General features: G+C 36.1%; 2 long non-coding RNA genes across 3 annotated transcripts in view; one reads left to right on the forward strand and one right to left on the reverse strand.

Moving 5' to 3' along the window:
• LOC107694899 (uncharacterized) overlaps nt 1-7,373 on the forward strand; it is a 137,607-nt gene extending 130,234 nt beyond the window's left edge. For both annotated transcript variants that reach the window (XR_001634937.1, XR_001634936.1), the window contains one exon: nt 7,302-7,373. This is a non-coding gene — a long non-coding RNA (uncharacterized LOC107694899). The remainder of the gene's footprint in view (nt 1-7,301) is intronic.
• Nucleotides 7,374-13,243: 5,870 nt separating this feature from the next.
• The window catches only part of LOC107694898 (uncharacterized), a 9,706-nt gene continuing 3,745 nt past the window's right edge, over nt 13,244-19,204 (reverse strand). Inside the window, exon 4 of the long non-coding RNA XR_001634935.1 lies at nt 13,244-13,258. This is a non-coding gene — a long non-coding RNA (uncharacterized LOC107694898). The remainder of the gene's footprint in view (nt 13,259-19,204) is intronic.

A 19,204-nucleotide genomic window follows, 5' to 3' on the forward strand; every position in this document is an offset into this window, starting at 1 on the left:
GTAAAATAAACAAACACAAAATGAAAGTAAAGCGGCAGCCCCTCGCGGACGACTGCCGCACACAAAATAAAATTCAGGCCTGGTCCTCTCTCGTCCAACACTGTTGTCACTCCTCCTTTTATCCTTCCGGAGCTCCTCCGTGGGACTCGAGACTGGTGAGTAACGCAGGTGTCGTGAATTAGCATTTTCTCCACCGGCCTCGCTCCGTTCCCACGGCTCTCGGCCCCGCCCCTCTCATCACAGTGTGGCATTCAGTTAAAAATTGCTTGTGATTTGCAACTAATATGTCATTAAAATCTAATTTCGTTTGTAGTAATCGTAATTACTTTACGTTCATGCTGAAGAACGAGCATAAATTCCCTCTTTCATCAGCCACGACAGGCTTATTTTTTTCATTAATGCAGGTGCTTGCTTGAGTTTTTGCAGTATCGTTTCAATTTTGCATGTCAGCGAGTCAGAATGTTGAGTAATTGATGATAAAACGCAGAGTCAGTCAATCATGACCAAAGTCTGTGTGAAGATGTATATCTTACTGTCTGACATAAAAGATTGTTGATGTCTACCTTGGCTTTTACCCAAGATCTCGCTGGGGTCATATAACACAATCTGACAAATAACAATCATAAAAGATAGAAAAAAAATTAATAAATTACACAGTGAGCACCCTGGATAAACCCTGATAAAATAATAGGCTAAACTTGTTCCATGGATGTTTGATGCAGTGTTTCCCTTGTTCAAAGAATAGATAGATGGAAGGACGAACAGACGGATGGACGAACAGATAGATAGATAGATGAATAAATAGATGGATGAATAGACAGACCAAGGTAGATAGATAGATATATCCACAAATATCCACCGCCCCTGCCATCAGCTCCCATGTCTCACACACACACAAGCGCGACTTTAGCACTAGATTTAGCAACTTTCAGACCCTTTTAGCGTTTTTTTCCCATAGAATATACATACTGACAAACCTAGCGACTTTTTTGGATAAACCTTAGCTATGGTTCAGTTGGAAGATTTCGCCAGTGCTGTCCCGTGAACGCGAGGTCTGACTTTCCCAGAGAAGTGTCACCTCTTTCGGCGTCTGTTCTGTGCAGTGAGTGGCAGAGAGGCAGCGCATTCAGTTGGCCGCACCGCAGCCGACTCGTCAATAAATGAGTACAAAACAGCGTTTTCTAGCACCTGTCGCTTACTGATTGTTTGGAATTATAAATATGAGCGTAGTTCATATCACATGCACTTTTTTTGTTTGTTGTTTTCTTTAGTTTGTTACTCAGACGCAGGCAGTGCGCTGCATGAGACAAAAAAGTAATATAGCCAAAACAACCGCATAGCCGCTCTTTAGTGTAGATGCATGTTGATTTTATCAGACGATGCCGTGATTATAAATGAGAGTGACTCCTGGTTAACATGTATTAAAAGGGGTCGTGTTTAGTCACTATTTAGTGTGGTATTTTTTGACAATAATCACTCATCATAACAGTAAAATAAGGCATTCTAAGTCAATATACTGCAGTATTTCCTCTCTCAATCAGTAGAAAATATGGTTAACACCCAGTCATGCATGAAAAAAAACACCGTCATATACCGTGAAACCGGTCTAATTTCGAAAAATACCGTTATATAAACTTTTGGTCATACCGCCCAGCACTAATATATATTTATATTCATATAATTTATATTATATAACATATACTGTATATTTAATACAAACATTACATATTTTTCTTAAATATATACATGCATGTGTTTGCATTTATATATACATAATAAATATACACAGTACACACACATATATTATGTGAACAGAAACTTTTATTTTGGAAGCGATTACACCACAGATAGATAGATAGATAGATAGATAGATAGATAGATAGATTAATAAATAGATGAATAGACAGACAGATGGACAAATAGACAGACAGAGAGATAGATAGATCTGTGTGCTGTTGTGCTGGTGGCTAAAGGAGCAGTGAGGGTGTGGAGAGGATGTGGGTAATTGTTCATTACTGGACTCCAGCTCTGCCACTGGTCTTCACAAACAGTTTTTTCAGGTGTTTTTCAGGTTTGGAGTCTGCTGAGATGTAACTCTGAAAAAAATACACCGGCTACTGCAAACAGCCGTATCGCTAACAACCTGCACATGCTGAAAGGTCTGACCTGAAAGGTCTCACCATAAACGACATCCTTCACTTCCTCCTCCATCAAGCAAAAATATCATTAGTGGTATTTGCAAAGGCCAGCATCACTATCCCTATTGCTTTGGGTTATTTTAAGCTAATATAGGAGAAGTGTGCTGTAACTTTAATAGGCATTTACACAATTTCGCATGATGGATGAAAAAACGAAAAGTTTAATAGACTCGTATGGAGTCAACATCTGTCCAAGTTATCAATGAATCTTGGGATTCAAAACACCTTATCAGCTGCATAGCAATCACCTTAAACTGTTTTGCTTTAGAATTTACAATACATAGGAATTAAAATGCATAGTCTTTATTACTGCAGTGTCATCAACAAACCTCTGGGCTCACTTCGGACAGTACACATCTGTTAGCAACCGGTAATTTGGCTCTGACATTTAGATGTGCCATCTCTCAAAGGCTGATATTAATCCAAATCTGTTCATTATGAAGAGAATGTCGCCTCATGATGCAATTCCATCTCAGCATGATCACCAGCAGCAAAGCTCTTATGAGAAATCAGCATACGAGTAGCTGTAAAGTTGCAAACGAAGACAAATGTTGTTTGTTTACAGTCGAGCCAGCTGTTGTTTAATGTCAGTTGTGTTGCTTGCCCAAACTAAATACTAGTTAATTGTGATCTGAATGCAGTGCTACAACTGCATAACACATGGCTTTCAGCTGGCAACTCTGCAGTCAAACTTCACAAAGTTAATTTTGATATTATTTTGGATCATAATTAATTATTTGAGAGTATGTGACATCTGTAAAGTTCAAGCTCTGAGAATAATCTATATCATTTTGATATAATTTTTTATGTTTAATTTGGAAAAAAAGTGCAAGGATGCATTCAATTGATAAAAATTACAGTAAAGACACAATATTACAAACAATTATTTCAAATAAATGCTTTTCTTTTGAAGTTTCTATTCATTATAAAATATCACAATTTCCACATGATATCATCATATTAGAGTTATTTTTGAAGGATCATGTGACACTGAAGACTGGAGTAATAATGGCTGCTGAAAATTCAGTTATAACTACAATAAGCAAGTTTGATTATTATATAAAGAAAATTGTCTGCTTAAAATATGAATGGAAACACAAAAAGGACATTGTACTGTAATTTTGGCAGGCTCTGAATGAAGTGTTTGATGTAACGTTTCATACGTAGGTTTTTGGACACCAGTAAAATGCAAAATAGAAAAATAAATACAAAATAATTTGCCCAAAAATGAGAAATGAGGTTTCTCAGGAAAGCAACAGTACGCTGGCACAGGCTTGCGGTTTTCTTTGCAAGCTCCGCTCTATTCTCTGTCCTGTTATCACTGCAATCAACAGTTCTAACTCAGCCAAAGCCAGACAGAGCCCCTCCAATAACCCTGCTCTTCTTTTTCATTTAGAAATATGATAATGCTCTAATAGTGCCATCTGTTTCATATTGCAGAGCTTCTGGTACAATCAGTTTAAGTTCTGATGAACAGTAGAAGAGAGGAAAAGCAGACTGTAGCTTTTAACTAGATGTTCAAAGTTGCATTTCACTTTGTATTATTCGGTATTTTGAACTTATATGAACTTATATTACTTTAAATATATGTACAGTAAATAAAACATAGGTACTGTTTTTGTTGGAAGGCAATAAATTGTGATGGATTGCTAATGCATTCATTTAATGTTAAATAAAAGTGTGCTTTCCATCTGAATGTGTTTTCTTCTGTTTCTCTTTTTATAATTTTTTTTTGTCTCTCATGAGCATAAACCTCCACTGAAAACACATTTACACATTTTTCCTTTGAATCCTTTGTAACACAATTGTGCAATTATCTTTATTGTGTTTAATTGCATTGACCAATATTTTTGGCAGGATATAAACCTGTTTTATGAGTAGAGAAAAATACCAGGACCACACATGTATTAAAGAAAAAAAGAGAGAGAAAGCAGCATGAGTTCATCTGAGGTTGGTAAAGTGTAGTGAGACTGCATGCGCAAACCTTTTCTTTTCACTTTGGAATTCTCTGCTGCCACTTGGGGCTGAAAAAAAAGTTTATATATTTTGGAAGTAATAACATTCCTTACCCCTGTTGTGACTATGACGCTAGTGACTGTGTACCATTCCACACTCTTCTGAATTCTGCTGGTTTAACGGGATTGTTCAAACAAATTGTTTATATCAGAGAAACAGCCTCTTATTTTTCAAAGCTGACGCATGTTTCTGTGCTCACCTCTGAAAACTGATGTGTATTTAGTCACCAAATATGTGCATCAATCAAGTGGATCCCGCACAAGACTTGAGCATCCTGGACCTTCACACTTCACACAAATAAACAGAACCTTCCTCTAGAACGCACAAGAAGAGGCTGGAGTTATAAATAAACCTTTTTTTTTTTGTCTCTTAAATGTTATTTATTGTTCCTTTATTTGCATACAATTGTGTTTCGGGGGTTCAAATGAAAAATGTGTAAAAAGTTTATCCAGGAGGTCTGTGATAAAAAAACATCATAGAAATTATATAACAAATTAAACACACACACACACACAGATGACAAGTTCATTTTATATAATTAATAAATAGATGCATTACCACTTCCATCTTACTTCGTTTATTAAATAAAAGTATATACAGTTTATATAATTTTCAATCAATGTTATAATCATTTGTAATGTGTAATGTTTTTAGTATTGAGTTTAATATTTTTAGATCTTATTTTAGTGACTTTTTCCTTATTATGTGAGGCCTTTTCATTAAAAGAACATTTGCTTTGATGTTGCTTATGCATTGATGAAGTAGTGAAACTACTGAGCATAATGACATTTTTTAGCCTTGATCTTTTTCTTGTTTCTTACGTGGACAGACCTCTGTGTGTGTGTGTGTGTGTGTGTATTAATGAGGTAATTGATCTGGCTGTCATACAGGGTAAAATAGACCTGTTCTGGCACTCTGTAATTGGAGTTTAAATGTCCTTCAGCCCTCTGCATTTCAAAGGAGCAAGCACAAACACAAACACACACACACACACACACACACACACACACATTGTGCAATTATCTTTATTGTGTTTAATTGCATTGACCAATATTTTTGGCAGGATATAACCCGTTTTATGAGTAGAGAAAAATACTAGGACCACACATGGTCCACACACACAAAAAAAAAAAAATTGCACAAGTTCATCTGAGGTTGGTAAGGTGGAGTAAGACTGAGTGCAAAACTTTTCTTTCCACTTTGGAGTTCTCTGCTGCCACTTGGAGCTGAAAAATTGGTGCCCTGTTAAAAAAATAGATATATTTTGGGAGTAATAACATTTTTAATCCAGGTTGTGACTATGACGCTAGTAACTCCAGAGTCCTTCTGAATTATGCTGGTTTAATGGGATTATTCAAACAAATTGTGTATAGCAGAGAAACCGGCTCTTGTTTTTCAAAGCTGACACATGGCTCTGTGCTCACCTTGGAAAACTGTGTATTTAGTCACCAAATAAGTGCATCAATCAAGTGGATCCCACACAAGACTTGAGCATCCTGGAGTAGCCAAACACAAATAAACAGAACCTTCCTCTAGAACGCCCAAGAAGAGGCCGGAGTTTAAAATGAATCATTTTTTGTCTTTTATATTTATTTACTGTTCATTTATTTGTTTGTTTGATCTGCATACAATTGTGTTTCAAGGAGTTCAAAGGAAAAATGTGTAAAAAGGTTAAAAATGTTTATCCAGTAGAGGCTTATGATCACAAGACATTATAAAGAAGAAATTATACAAAGAGTTAAAATAAATAACGCACAGAGTTGGCAAGTTCACTTTCATGTAATATTAACAAATGGATGCATTAACACTTCCATCTTACTTCAAGTATATTAAATAAATGTTTATACATTTAATATATTTTTATATCAATTTTATAATCCTATTTAAGTGTTTAGTATTTTTTTAATATTCCGAGATCTTATTTTAGTGACTTTTTCCTTATTATGTGAGGCCTTTTCATTAAAAGAACATTTGCTTTGATGTTGCTTATGCATTGATGAAGTAGTGAAACTACTGAGCATAATGACATTTTTTAGCCTTGATCTTTTTCTTGTTTCTTACGTGGACAGACCTCTGTGTGTGTGTGTGTGTGTGTGTATTAATGAGGTAATTGATCTGGCTGTCATACAGGGTAAAATAGACCTGTTCTGGCACTCTGTAATTGGAGTTTAAATGTCCTTCAGCCCTCTGCATTTCAAAGGAGCAAGCACAAACACAAACACACACACACACACACACACACACACACACTCTCTGATCCAGCTGCTGCCCACCCATAACTTACTTGCTTCTTATGATCTCAATTGTAAAAATGACACTAGTTGGAGGGACATCAAAGAAATGTCCCATCACGGCTGTTAAATGCTTTATGTCAGCATTTCTGACGCTTCTCCACACATTACTTGATCATTTATATCTTGGCGACATTGTCTTCCAAGGCTGTGTACAAGCTTTTATAGGAAAATCTGGTCTCCATTGCCCAAGGGTGAACGGAAGAGGAATGTGAGGGGGAAATTATTTGCACACACATTTATCCCTTTAAATGAGCATAGACTTCAGATGTTTTATGTAAGGATAATTATGATTACTACAGACTAACCCAAACTCTACTCGGAAAAAGAAAAATAATTTAAAAAAGCAATGATAAAAACAAACAGGAAAAAGAGTAAAGTAGCTTACTATTACTACTTTTAGCAAATTGGCATGTTTATACGGTTCATTTGAATACATTTCTGATTGAAAACCTTTAAATAAAAACAAATTCACAGGTAACTTTTTTCAAAGTAAAAATTTGGCGAAGTACTGACATTTTTTTTTTGTCTCTATGTAAATTTGGCTTGGATTGCTTTCTTGTTTTATTTTTTTATGGATGGATTTGGACACCTTTCGGGAAATTATTCGCATTCAATCAACTCCGCAAATACAACAGCACTAATGCGATATGTTTAGTCTGAATGCAGTCTAATTAATGGAATAATATAAAGTGATGTTTTTATATTTTATGATTGATAGATTTGTTCATTTGTGTGTTAAAGCTTTTTTTTTTTTTTTGCAAACTTTATTTTACTCTACTTCTACTTTCCGCAGACCTAAATTATCAGCCTTTCACGAAAAGATACTGAACAGACTCTGTCGGTGAGGAGAGGGCCGCGTAAGGAGGTGAGACTGAGGTATTTTCTGCACCTCCCTTTGATCTCGCTATCTCTCTCCTTCACACCATCTGATTCCTCTCACCTTCAACATGCTAAACACGGCCACGATCATCTCCTCATCTCACGCTTTCTAATTCAGTTTAAACGCAATCACACAAACACATCAAAAGGTGTTGATGAAACAAGTCTCAATTTGGATTTCATTGCAGTCTGTTTTAATTGAAAATTGTACGCAGGAGTCAACCTGTTCATGAAAAGGTTCATCTACATACAGGAATCTGTTAACGCCCGTGACGGCCTTTGGGATTTCAAAATGTTAAGCTCTGCAGCAGCATGTGAGCCACACATACGGTGTAATGCTTCACTTTGGTTCTCTGTTGGAAATTATGTAGAATAAAAGAGTGAAATGCATTAGGGCTAAAAGTCCCAGTTTTAGAAAATGTTGTGGAAAAGCTATTTTTTTATAATATGCAATGATGCATAAATGTAATTATGTATTTGGGTATTTTGAATAAGGGTGTTTATGTATTACCATTTTTTTTTAAAGATTTTTGTAATTAAATAAGTATTTTATTCTTATGCAAACCAATGCTGCATTTATTTGATCAAAAATACAATAATACAATTGGTGTTCAAAAAAACATTTCTTATTATCATCATCATATGTTTTATTATTTTTTTTATTGAAAAGTTCATTTACATTTGCCATTTTTTTTTAAAGTAAAAAATCTATTTACATCCTTATTCAAAACATTTAAGTATATAATAAGTTTTGCAACAATTTTTTCTCAAATTAAGATGTTTTTGATGGAATCTGAGAGATCTCTGACCCTCCATAGACAGCAATGATATTACCACGATCAACACACAGAAACGTAGCAAGGACATCGGTAAAATAGTCCATGTGACATTAGGGGTTCAACTGCAATTTTACAAAGCTACGAGAATACTTTTTGTGCGCAAAGAAAACAATAATAACATAATTTATTCAGCTGTTCTTCCCGAGAGCTTCAGCAGGAAAGTAGCTGAAGAGTTTCAGAGAGCTCTCAGATTCCATCAAAAATTTCTTAATTTGTGTTCCGAAGATGAACGAAGGTCTTACGGATTTGGAACGACATGAGGGTGAGTAACTAATGACAGAATTTTCATTTTTGGGTGAACTAACCCTTTAAGTCTTTTGTGATGACCTTATAGATCAGGACAGTTTTGCTGTGGTTGCTATTAAGTGTTTTTTAGAAGGGCCTTTAGTTCCATTGTACAAAAATGCACAGTAATTTTAGTAGTACACTGTGTAGTAATGGTGCAGCAGTGTTTGTCTTAAGTAGCCCTGAATAGTTTTCATGGCAGTATTGTGACTGTGAGAATGGTTGCGCTGTAGCTGTGAGTGTTGGGTGGATGCATGCTGTTTGTTTAGTCTGTAGGGCTCTGAGTTATGTGCCCTCCTGTAGAGAACCGACTAAAAGTGAATCCTTCGCTTTGTGCTTTGACCGCTATCGACTCAAATCAACCTCAGATTCTAACTCAATCCAGACCTCTCTCTATTATTTCTTTCTCTGTTTTTTCCCGCTCTCACTCCTTGGGGTACACCTAAGTCGAAATGCTTTCATTAATACACTAAATTCTTCCCAAACGCTGCAAAATGCTGGTTTGAATTACTTTGGTTAATTCCCTTCTTTTCTGAAGGGGGCAGTTATAACGCGGGTCATGCTTGTTTAGAGAGGCTGCAAATGGGAAACGATACACAAACGGGGGCCGTGAGACCGCTGCAAAACAAATACGAGTGGATTCAGATTGGCTGGCGCCAGAGGAAGTAGGGCCTCTGGGCGCTTCCTAGTGGCTAGAAACCAGCACTAGCGGCCATCTTGGCTCAGAGGCTGGCAGTTTCCGCTGGCCTGCTTTCAAGATAGAAGGGCTTTCGTGCTGCTGCACTGCAGATCGGTCACACTGCTTTAGAGGTCTCTCATGTATTATAGGGGCTTATCAAACCATTAATTCTGCTGTGGGGTAATGCGTATATGTGTGTGTCTTTATTTAGAAGAGATGGAATGAGAGATCAATCAAAATGAGACTTGTCATTTGTACCAGAAATTTGACATGCACATATTGGATGTTTTACAGGTAGCGATAGTGTGATATTAAGTTAATATCTCATTAAATATATTGTGCTATAGTAAATAATGTACAATATATTGTACTTTTTCTGGGTAAAATGTTATTACAGTAAAGCCCAAAGTCATTCAGAGCTTATATTGTTCCTAGTGCTGCTGCTGTCGTTTTCATAAAGAATACTGTTATCAGGAAAATCGTTAGTAATTTCATCATTTGTCATTATGAAGTAGTGAATCATATATTTGAATGTAATAAGTTACCAGAGCCTGTCCAGTCTTCAATATACACTATTCTAACCACTGATCTTTCAGCTGATTCCACTTTAATTCATTCTCCAGTATGATTTTTGCTCTTCATGCTCAGACTATTTAGCAAGTGGATATAGCGTCATTTCCTGGACAGGCTAATCTTGTGCTCTAAGTAATGATTCATGGTTCAAAATAGTTATTAGATTGGGACTAGGCCTAAAATGTGTCTGGAAAGCTTTGCCCTAAGGGTAAAATGATGGCAGGAAGGAATTTGATCTCTGGGATCACTGGGATCAAACTGCAACCTTTGTGTAACCTGTCAGGATTCTTATCTTCTTGAAATACCTTTCACAAATGGATGTGAATAAAGTTTTAACTGACAATAATTGTTATGCCACCTGTTGTACTTAAATTGTAGATCATCTGTGTGATTTCTGAAATGGCAAATGTTGTAATGAATTCAATGAAGTTCATGTAGCAATGTAATGATAATGACAGCAATACCATAAGCCCTGCTTGTACAGTATGAATCATAGGCTTGTTTGGACATATTTAGCCAGTTCCAAGAAGATATGCAATTGTCATATCCAGGTGCGGGGCCATATAAAGGCCAATGTGTTTTTAGTCCACCTAGATTACTCAAACAAGTCTGTTCTGCTGTTCAAAAGTTTGGTAATAATGCTTTTGTTCAGCAAGAAAGTGTTAAATTGATCTAAAGGAACAGTTAAGACATATAATGTTGCAAAATAATGTTACAACAACAACAACAGCAACAAAAATCTGTTTCTAACAAATGCTCTTCTTTTGAACTTTCTATTAATTTAAGAACCCTGCAAAGCCTGTCATTGAGCACTAAATCTCATATTAGAATGATTTCTGAAGGATCATGTGACACTGAAGAATGATGCAATGGCCGATGACTGATGCTTTTTAAATTTCCATTTTAAAATATATTAAATATATTCAAATATAAAAGTTAACTAATAATAGTTGACAATATTACTGTTTTTACTTTTTGTTTGATCAAAAAAAGTTAAACTTTCATATATTCTAGATTCATTACATGCAAAGTAAAACATTTCAAAAGTTTTTGTTTTAATTTTGATGATGATAGCAGCTCATGAAAGTCAAAAATCCAGTATCTCAAAATATTAGAATATTTCCTAAGATCAATAAAAAAAGGATGCAAAACAGAAAAGTTCAAGTTCTTTAAAGTATGTTCATTTATGCACTCAATACTTGGTCGGGGCTTGGTTAGCACAAACTCCAGCATCAGTGAGGTGTGGCATGGAAGCGATCAGCCTGTGGCACTGCTGAGGCACTATTGAGTCTTCAGCTCGTCTGTATTGTTGGATCGACTGTTTCTCATCTTTCTCTTGAAAATATCCTATAGATTCCATATGGGGTTCAGGTCAGGCATGTTGGCTGGGCAGTTAAGCACAGTAATATCATGGTCAGCAAACCACTTGGAAGTGGTTTTGGCACTGTGGGCAGGTGCTAAAGTCCTGCTGGAAATGGAAATCAGCATCTCCATAAAGCTTGTCAGCAGATGGAAGCATAAAATCTAGAATATATGAAAGTTTCACTTTTTGAAATAAGTTACACAAAATGAAATACACTATTCCAATTTGTTTTAAACCTACACCACTACACCTGTTCTATGCTCTTCTGATGCTGGTCTTTTAACTGTTCAAACAACTCTGCTAAAAACCATGGGTGATCGGGCTTTCTCTTCTTTGGCTCCTAAATTGTGGAATTCCCTGCCCTCTGAGATTAGGAATGCAGAATCCCTTTGTGTTTTTAAATCGTCTCTTAAAACGTACTTTTTTAGGGTAGCTTTTATGTGATTTATGTGATTACTTTGGCTTTTATTATATTGGCTTTGTATTATTTGGTTAGTTCTTTACTGCCTGTACTGTTGTGTGTATCTTTTAACTTCATATTTTGATATGTATGTAAAGCACTATGAAATGCTACTTTTAAAGGTGCTATATAAAATAAAGTTTATTATTATTATGGAAAAGAAGACTTACATTTCAATCTGTTCCTCACACAAAGCTTGTGTGGCTTTTAAGACCTGAATACAGTGTATGAGTCATAAAGACTTATTTTATGCATATATACAACTTGACATCCCCTGCGGTAGCGGTCGGTAACTCTGGTGTAATTTGAACGGTAGCGGGCGGTCTAACAATATCCCGTTCGCAACGTCCATTTAGAACAGCATATCTGCACTTTATTCTTATTGACCGCACCGGTAGGGTACAGCTTGCGCTCAGGACTGTTATGCACACGCTGCACGCATGCTTTAACGTCACGCGTTTTATTTGCATGGTCTGTGCGCAGCATGTGCATAACGATGCTCAGAGCAGGCTGTACCTGTGGTAAATATACGGCCCTCAGACAGAACAGGCAGGTTGTCGATGAGTGACAGAGCAGAATAAGGATGGAGCAAAGTGTGGATGCGCTGTCCTTGAAGGACGTTCAACTCGGTTTTGTTTATATTTTGCTTAGCCTATAATTTTAAATGAAAGATGTCGTATTTATTTATTTTTCTCTGCGACACTTTTCCTACTGTTAACAGAAAAATGTCAAACGAATTTAGTATTTTGACAAGACGAATAAAAATAGCTAATAGGCTATTTTTGTACAACCTACATTTTTATTTTTTTTCTCTCTGCGACACTTTTTTCCTATTGTGTTGTCAATGTTAAACGAATTGTATCCTGACAAGATGAATAAAAATAAGAAATACAATTTTTGTACAACATTTGTATTTTCTCTGACACTATTTTTCCTACTGCGTTGCATAAAATATTAAACTAATTTTGTGTCTTAAGATAATTCATATAAATTCAAGTCAAAGTCAATAAATTCAAGATTCTTGACAAGACGAATAAAATAACATACCATTTTGTGCAGAATACACTTTGATTTGTCAGCCTATCTCTCTTTCTTTCAGTAGCGGAAATTTAAATGTGAGATTCTGGAAACGAGATCTAAATTTAGTGGGAACGGTCGGGTCGGGAAGAAAATTATTCTAAGCGGACAGCGGGTGAACAAAGAGTGAATATATAGTGGGAGCGGATAGGTGCGGAATAGAACCTTGCGGGTGCGGGACTAAAAAACAGTCCCGCGCAGACCTCTACTTTGAGATGCTACTTTTAAAGGCGCTATATAAAATAAAGTTTTTATTATATATATTTTATTATTTTATTTATTTATTTTTTGAGTATACTGTTTCTTCAGCAGTGGGCCTCACAGAAATTTAGAACAAATTGGAAGTAAATATACAAGTATCTCACAATAACTTGAAAGTCATGAAGGACATAAGAAACTGTCATCGTTTACTTACCCTTGTGTTATGTTAAAACCTATATGCCTCTCTTGTTGTGCAGAACATAACATATATTTTGTCTGTACAGTGAAAGTCAGTAGGATCTAAAATAACACTGGACTCTACTAAATAATTGTATGGACAAAAAACAAAACAAAAAAAAAACTTAAAATTAAAGCATACTGTGGATGCTGCTTTCTCACACACAGTCTGACTTTCTGCTGGTCTCAGCAATTGTTTGCTCTTTTGTCTTTTAATGTTCTCAAAACCCCCATTGACAGGAAAACACACAATCTCTGGGTCTTTTTAACTCCCCGCTGGCATTCACGCGCACACACATACACATACTTCTTTTTAATTAACAAACAATTTGTCTGAGAGAAAACACTCGTATGGGAAACAATTTATCCACCAAATAGCTGTCAAGCGCAAAACTATTTTCAAAATATTTTTTTCACCTACTTCAGAGGCAGAGCCGAGAGCATTGTGTCTCCACGGCACATTCAGTGAATTCGTTATACATCATTAACGAACCTCTTTATTCGGACTTAACGGCAGGACAGGTGCTTATCAGAGACGATTTGGCTCCGCATCTATGCCAGCAAGTCAGTTGCATCCGCCTTCATTTTATTAGCGTCATCTTGGGTGATGATGGGGCACCATATGCTCAAAGCTGTAATCGAGTGATTAATTTCAAACCACAACTTCTCCACGTCTGCTTACTTCCTCCTTTCTCTTCCCAGTTCCTCCCCTTCTTTCTTAGCAATATCTGTCCTACAGGGGCGGATGCGAATGGTTATTCACAGGGCAGAACGCCGTTAAATTGGTTTGTAAATAATGCAATAAGCAAGATTGCTCTCTCTCCTAAAAATGATGGCGAGGCGAGGGAGAGAATAAGAGATTAAAGGAAAAACCTCCTTTCAGGTGTGGGCAGCACCTGTATTCATTTGAAGATTTTGCAGAGGTAGATGGGTGATTTATCCGTAATCTAATGCACCGACGACCCTTTAGGAGCGAACTAGAGAGATAGTTATTGAAGGAGCAGTGGGAGGAATGGGCTGTTAGATGGACAGATTGAAAACGAGAGAGTAGGAAGAGAGGAGGAGGACAGATGTTTATTTACAATGCTTATCTGTGCATTCCTGTGGTGAGATGCTGGGAACAGGGCTGTATGAATCAGGGAATTACTGTAGTTCAGTTGTCAGAACATGATTCTTGACAAATATTTATTTATTCTAACTATTCATGACTAAATAACAGTATATCTGTTTTTAATTATTTAAAAACATCCTTTATGTAAACATATAGCATTACCATACATATACTACTATTATATAACTATTTGAAAATCTGGAATCTGAGGGTGCAAAAAATTACAAATATTGAGAAAATTGCCTTTAAAGTTGTCCAAATGAAGTTCTTAGCAATGCATATTACTAATCAAAAATTAAGTTTTGATATATTTACAGTAGGGAATTTACAAAATATCTTCATGGAACATGATCTTTACTTAATGTCCTAATGATTTTTGGCATAAAAGAAAAATCAATAATTTTGACCCATACAATGTATTTTTGGCTATTGCTACAAATATACCCCAGCGACTTAAGACTGTTTTTTTGGTCCAGGGTCACATATTATATTACTATTATACTGAAAAAAATGTACATACTCTATCGTGGTTTTAGGATATTAAGTAGTACAACTGTTTTCTACATCAATAATAATACAAATGTTCTTGAGCACCAAATCAGCATATTAGAATGATTTAAAGGAACATGTGACACAAAAGACTTGAGTAATGGCTGCTGAAAAAAAGCATTCTAAAATATATGTATAATTTATAAAATATAAAAAATAAAAAATATATTAAAAAAAACTGTTATTTTAAATTGTAATAATAATTCACAATTTTACAGTTTTTACTGTATTTTGGATTAAATAAAAGCAGGCTTGATGAGGATAAGAGACTCAAAAACATAAAGAAAAAAAATCTTACTGACCCTCAACTTTAGAAAGGTAGTGTACTTGCACAAAATGCAAAGTGGCATTTACATATTACATGGATTGGTTGTGTTCAGTGAAACATATTTGTCATTTACTAGGTGTTAAAACTGTCTTTCTTTGCATTTACAAATCCCTCTAAATAGATGAATTAGATTAATTAGAAGTGATGAAAAGGGGGGATAAAGTTTTAGAAAGTGCTCAATTTGAAGAAATGACAGAAATTAGATTGTGTTTAATCTAATGAAATAATTTGATATGTAATCAAATATTGTTGATTAATCGGGTGAGCAAATCTTAAGAGTGCAGTGTTTTTTTTCTTTTTTCTGTTTCATATTGCTTGATCAGAGTAAAAGAAAGCCAGGAAATACAGCGTGTTAAAGACTCAGTCCGTCAAACTTGATTTAAATGATTATGTGCAGCATAATCACATTAAATATTACTTATGTAGTTGAGTGCGGATAACAAAACCAAATTTGTATTTAAACCTTTATTAAATGCACTCGGAATTCAGATCAGCTCCAAATGTATTCTTACTGATTCAATCACGTTGTGTCTTGGGTGTATTTGTACCACATTTTTGAACGTGGTCCAGGTGTAAATGGGGCCTAAGAGATCTGATTTTGGCCATAACTCATTCCTGACACAATTTTGGCAGTTTTGACTAGGTGTTTTGACTCTGAAAGGCACTGTACCTCTCGTCTAGTCTCGTTTCCTCTGGAATGTTTTCAGTGCTCCTCTGTTTTCTCAGACATATTCTCCAGGTTTAATCATGAGCGACTCCCTCCTCCTGTTTGACCCGGGCGGCAGGCAGTAAGTGGAAGTTTCAGGGTCAAACAGATTAACATTTTATTAAGCGATAGTGAGGAAAGCTATTTATTTAGTTTCACCTCTCCGCCCTGCTCAAACTGTTTTTAAAATGATTTGTTTATATGATGCAACACGATTTGCTTTGTTCAGCATTCTCTCGCTCGTGTCCTTGGCGTCTCCTGACAGAGGCGGAGGGAGGGCAGGGTTAGGAGTGCAGTCCTCCAGGGGAAGCTCCTCCAGGTGGCCCCGTACTCATGTGCACCCTCGCTGGGGCTGGTGCTTAATCAAGCCCCAGGTTTTGGTCCCATAGGGCCTGACTTGCCTGCGCTACACCATCTGTACAGAAGAGTAGCTAATAAAGTGTCTGTCCTCCTCTCTTCAGTGTGCTGTAGTCCCCTCAAAACACTGACTGGATGGCTAATCATCTCTTTCTCACATAAACAATGATATATACCACTTTTGTTCCCGCTGAACAAAAACATTTAAATATGAAATGTGTTTGTGCTGTCTGGTGATAGAGAAGAAAAAGTGTTCAAGTGATTTAAGAATGATGCCTTAGACACCAACAAAGCCCTAGGCAGCATATTAAGGCACAAATGCTTTTGTCTGTCCTTGGGTTTACTTGAACTTAAGGGGACCATATCTTGGAAAACCTTTTTTTTTTTCTTTTTTTTCTCGTTCAATATAAAAGAGTATGAAATACTCATTAAATGTCCTCTACAGTACTCAACACCAAAAAAAGCTCAGAAACCTTCCTGGTTATAGCGTCACAACAATCTGATCACCAACAATTCAATAGCAAATGTAATTTAGCAACTCCAGATGGGAATATGCATTTCACATGAGAATAAGGTAGCCAATCACAAATAAGTAAATAAATAAATAATTTACATTGAGTGAATTAAATTACAGTATTTCCCATTTAAATATTTTATAGCCTCAGGAAGTGTTAAGTGTTACATTTTTGTATTTTCCTAACACAAAACAATTGTATAACTTCAGAAGACTTGATATAGTATGTGGACTATTACTTGTGTGTGTGTGTTTCTAAAAGACTGAAAGTGATGACTATGACCTGTTGTTGTATGGAAAATATATATGTACAGATTTTTCCAAATGACTCTTTTTATATTCCATAGAAAGTCATACATGTTTGGAAATACATTAGTGTGAGTAAACCATGAGAGAATTATTTTTTTTGTATAAAACACACATACTTTCTACCTTGCTTTAACTTCAGCCTTTTGTGATGAACTTTTCACCACTTTTCCTCCGTAATCTCTCAGTTTCACTTATTTTCCATTTGTAGCCATCTCTTTAATGAAAAATCAGTAGGGGAGCGCAAAATAAATGGACACATGAGCAGAGAGCGAGGGATGATGCATGAAGAAAAAAGAAGAATGGATAGTGGCAGCTGGCAAGTGATCTAAAGCCCAGGATTTAACTGTGAGTGGAAAAGAGGAATTCTATTGGACCAACCTGTGGATTGAGTGTCAGTTAATGCCTTAATGCCTGTCAACAGAGTGAGAGAGAAAAGAGAAATGAATGAGAAACAGCGGAGAGGTGGATGAGGTGATGAGATTTTGCGGTATGGCGAAATTGAAAATGTGTGGGAGAGCATGAGAGAGGGAGGATGAGGGAAGGACAGATGGGTAAAAGAGGAGTTGAGTAATGAGAGCTGTTTGTCAAAGGTTTTTTTTTTTTTTCCATCACCTTGTTTTGCAATGCAGCAAATGCAGGCGGTGACCTCCCGGTGACCTTTGACCTTTGAAAAGGATTAGCAGAGCAAACACAGAACTGGTGGCACATTGACGCCAACATCACACACGCCATAGAGTGAGAAATGAGATACTCTGTTTTTTTTTTGTTTTTTTTTTCTGAAGGATTATTTTCAAGTTTGCATTATTGAGTCTGAAAACATCATTAATGTGTATGCCTGTGCTCAGAGCTGTCTGTCAGCTCACTGGAGTTTGTTTGCCTCATTCTCAGAGAGGAAGCTCAGATACTTGGTCTTCACCAAATAAACAAAAGGAAACTCTCGCACAGACTCTTAGACAAAGGAAACTGTGTGTTTGCCTTCTTAGAGAGGTGCTTAAATGGCAAAAGCATCGGAGATGGAGACACACACTAGTCTGTGTGTGGTTTAGATCACTTTTACACACATCACGTTTACAGCCACACCTCTCATACAACACGCTTACTGACCAGAAACACCCTTCTCCTCCATGCACACACATCATCTTTTATGACCTCCACAAGCCAGACTGAAACATAAAAGTCAACAGCTCTGTTCCGAAACCCAGTGAGTCATGCTGTCTACAAATAAACTAGAATGGAACCTTATAAGTGGCTGATTTGGGAAAACACTACTTAGGCAGGCATTCTGTCATTCCGTATTTAATACAGGCAAGAAAATAAAATAATTATCTTATGTAATCAAGTGTATATTATAAAACATTTTTATGTAATATTTTTATTTATTTTAAACCATTTTGCACTTTTCTACATTTTATATTTATTTATTTATTTATTTACATTTGTACATTTTCCACTTACCTGGTTACTATAATGCCATGATGATTTAAAATACTACCTACTAGTTTGCTCACTATGTTTCAGAACAGAGCAATTGTGTTTGCATTCATGCGTTTTGCAATGGAGAGAAAAAATGCTACTCCCCCTGCTCTCTCGATAATCCAGTCGGACATCCCATAACTCTATTGCGTTGCCAGAGGCCACGGTGTGGCGTCAGTCACGGTCGGGTCAGTATGGTTTAAGCCATCTGAAATTGACTCTGTCTCTCAAATCTGTAAACACATTTCACTGAAGTCATCTACAGCCTGAGGAACCGACTGAAACCTCTTAACACACACTAACACTCTCACAATCTGGTTTGGTTACACAAGAAATGTGAGTGGGTAGTGAGGAAAAAAAATGGGATAGATTTAAATATTATCTGTGTATGTAGTTTGTGTATGTGGTATTCTTTCTTTTTTCTCTCCAGGGCAAAGTGTCAAATAGCCTACAGTGGGGTCCTGAAGTCTGCATTTTGTTATTTAATGAATTTTAGATTATATACATTATATAATTAATTATATAATATAAATTATATGAATTGTGACCCTGGACCACAAAACCAGTCATAAGTGTCAATTTTTCGAAGTTGAGATTTATACATCATCTGAAAGCTGAATAAATAAGCTTTCCATTGATGTATGGTATGTTAGGATAGGACATTTGGCCGAGATACAACTATTTGAAAATCTGGAATCTGAGGGTGCAAAAAAAATCTAAATATTGAGAAAATTGCCTTTAAAGTTATCCAAAAGT

This window comes from Sinocyclocheilus anshuiensis, unplaced genomic scaffold (assembly GCF_001515605.1).
Source record: "Sinocyclocheilus anshuiensis isolate Anshui unplaced genomic scaffold, SAMN03320099.WGS_v1.1 scaffold114, whole genome shotgun sequence".
NCBI lineage: Eukaryota > Metazoa > Chordata > Actinopteri > Cypriniformes > Cyprinidae > Sinocyclocheilus > Sinocyclocheilus anshuiensis.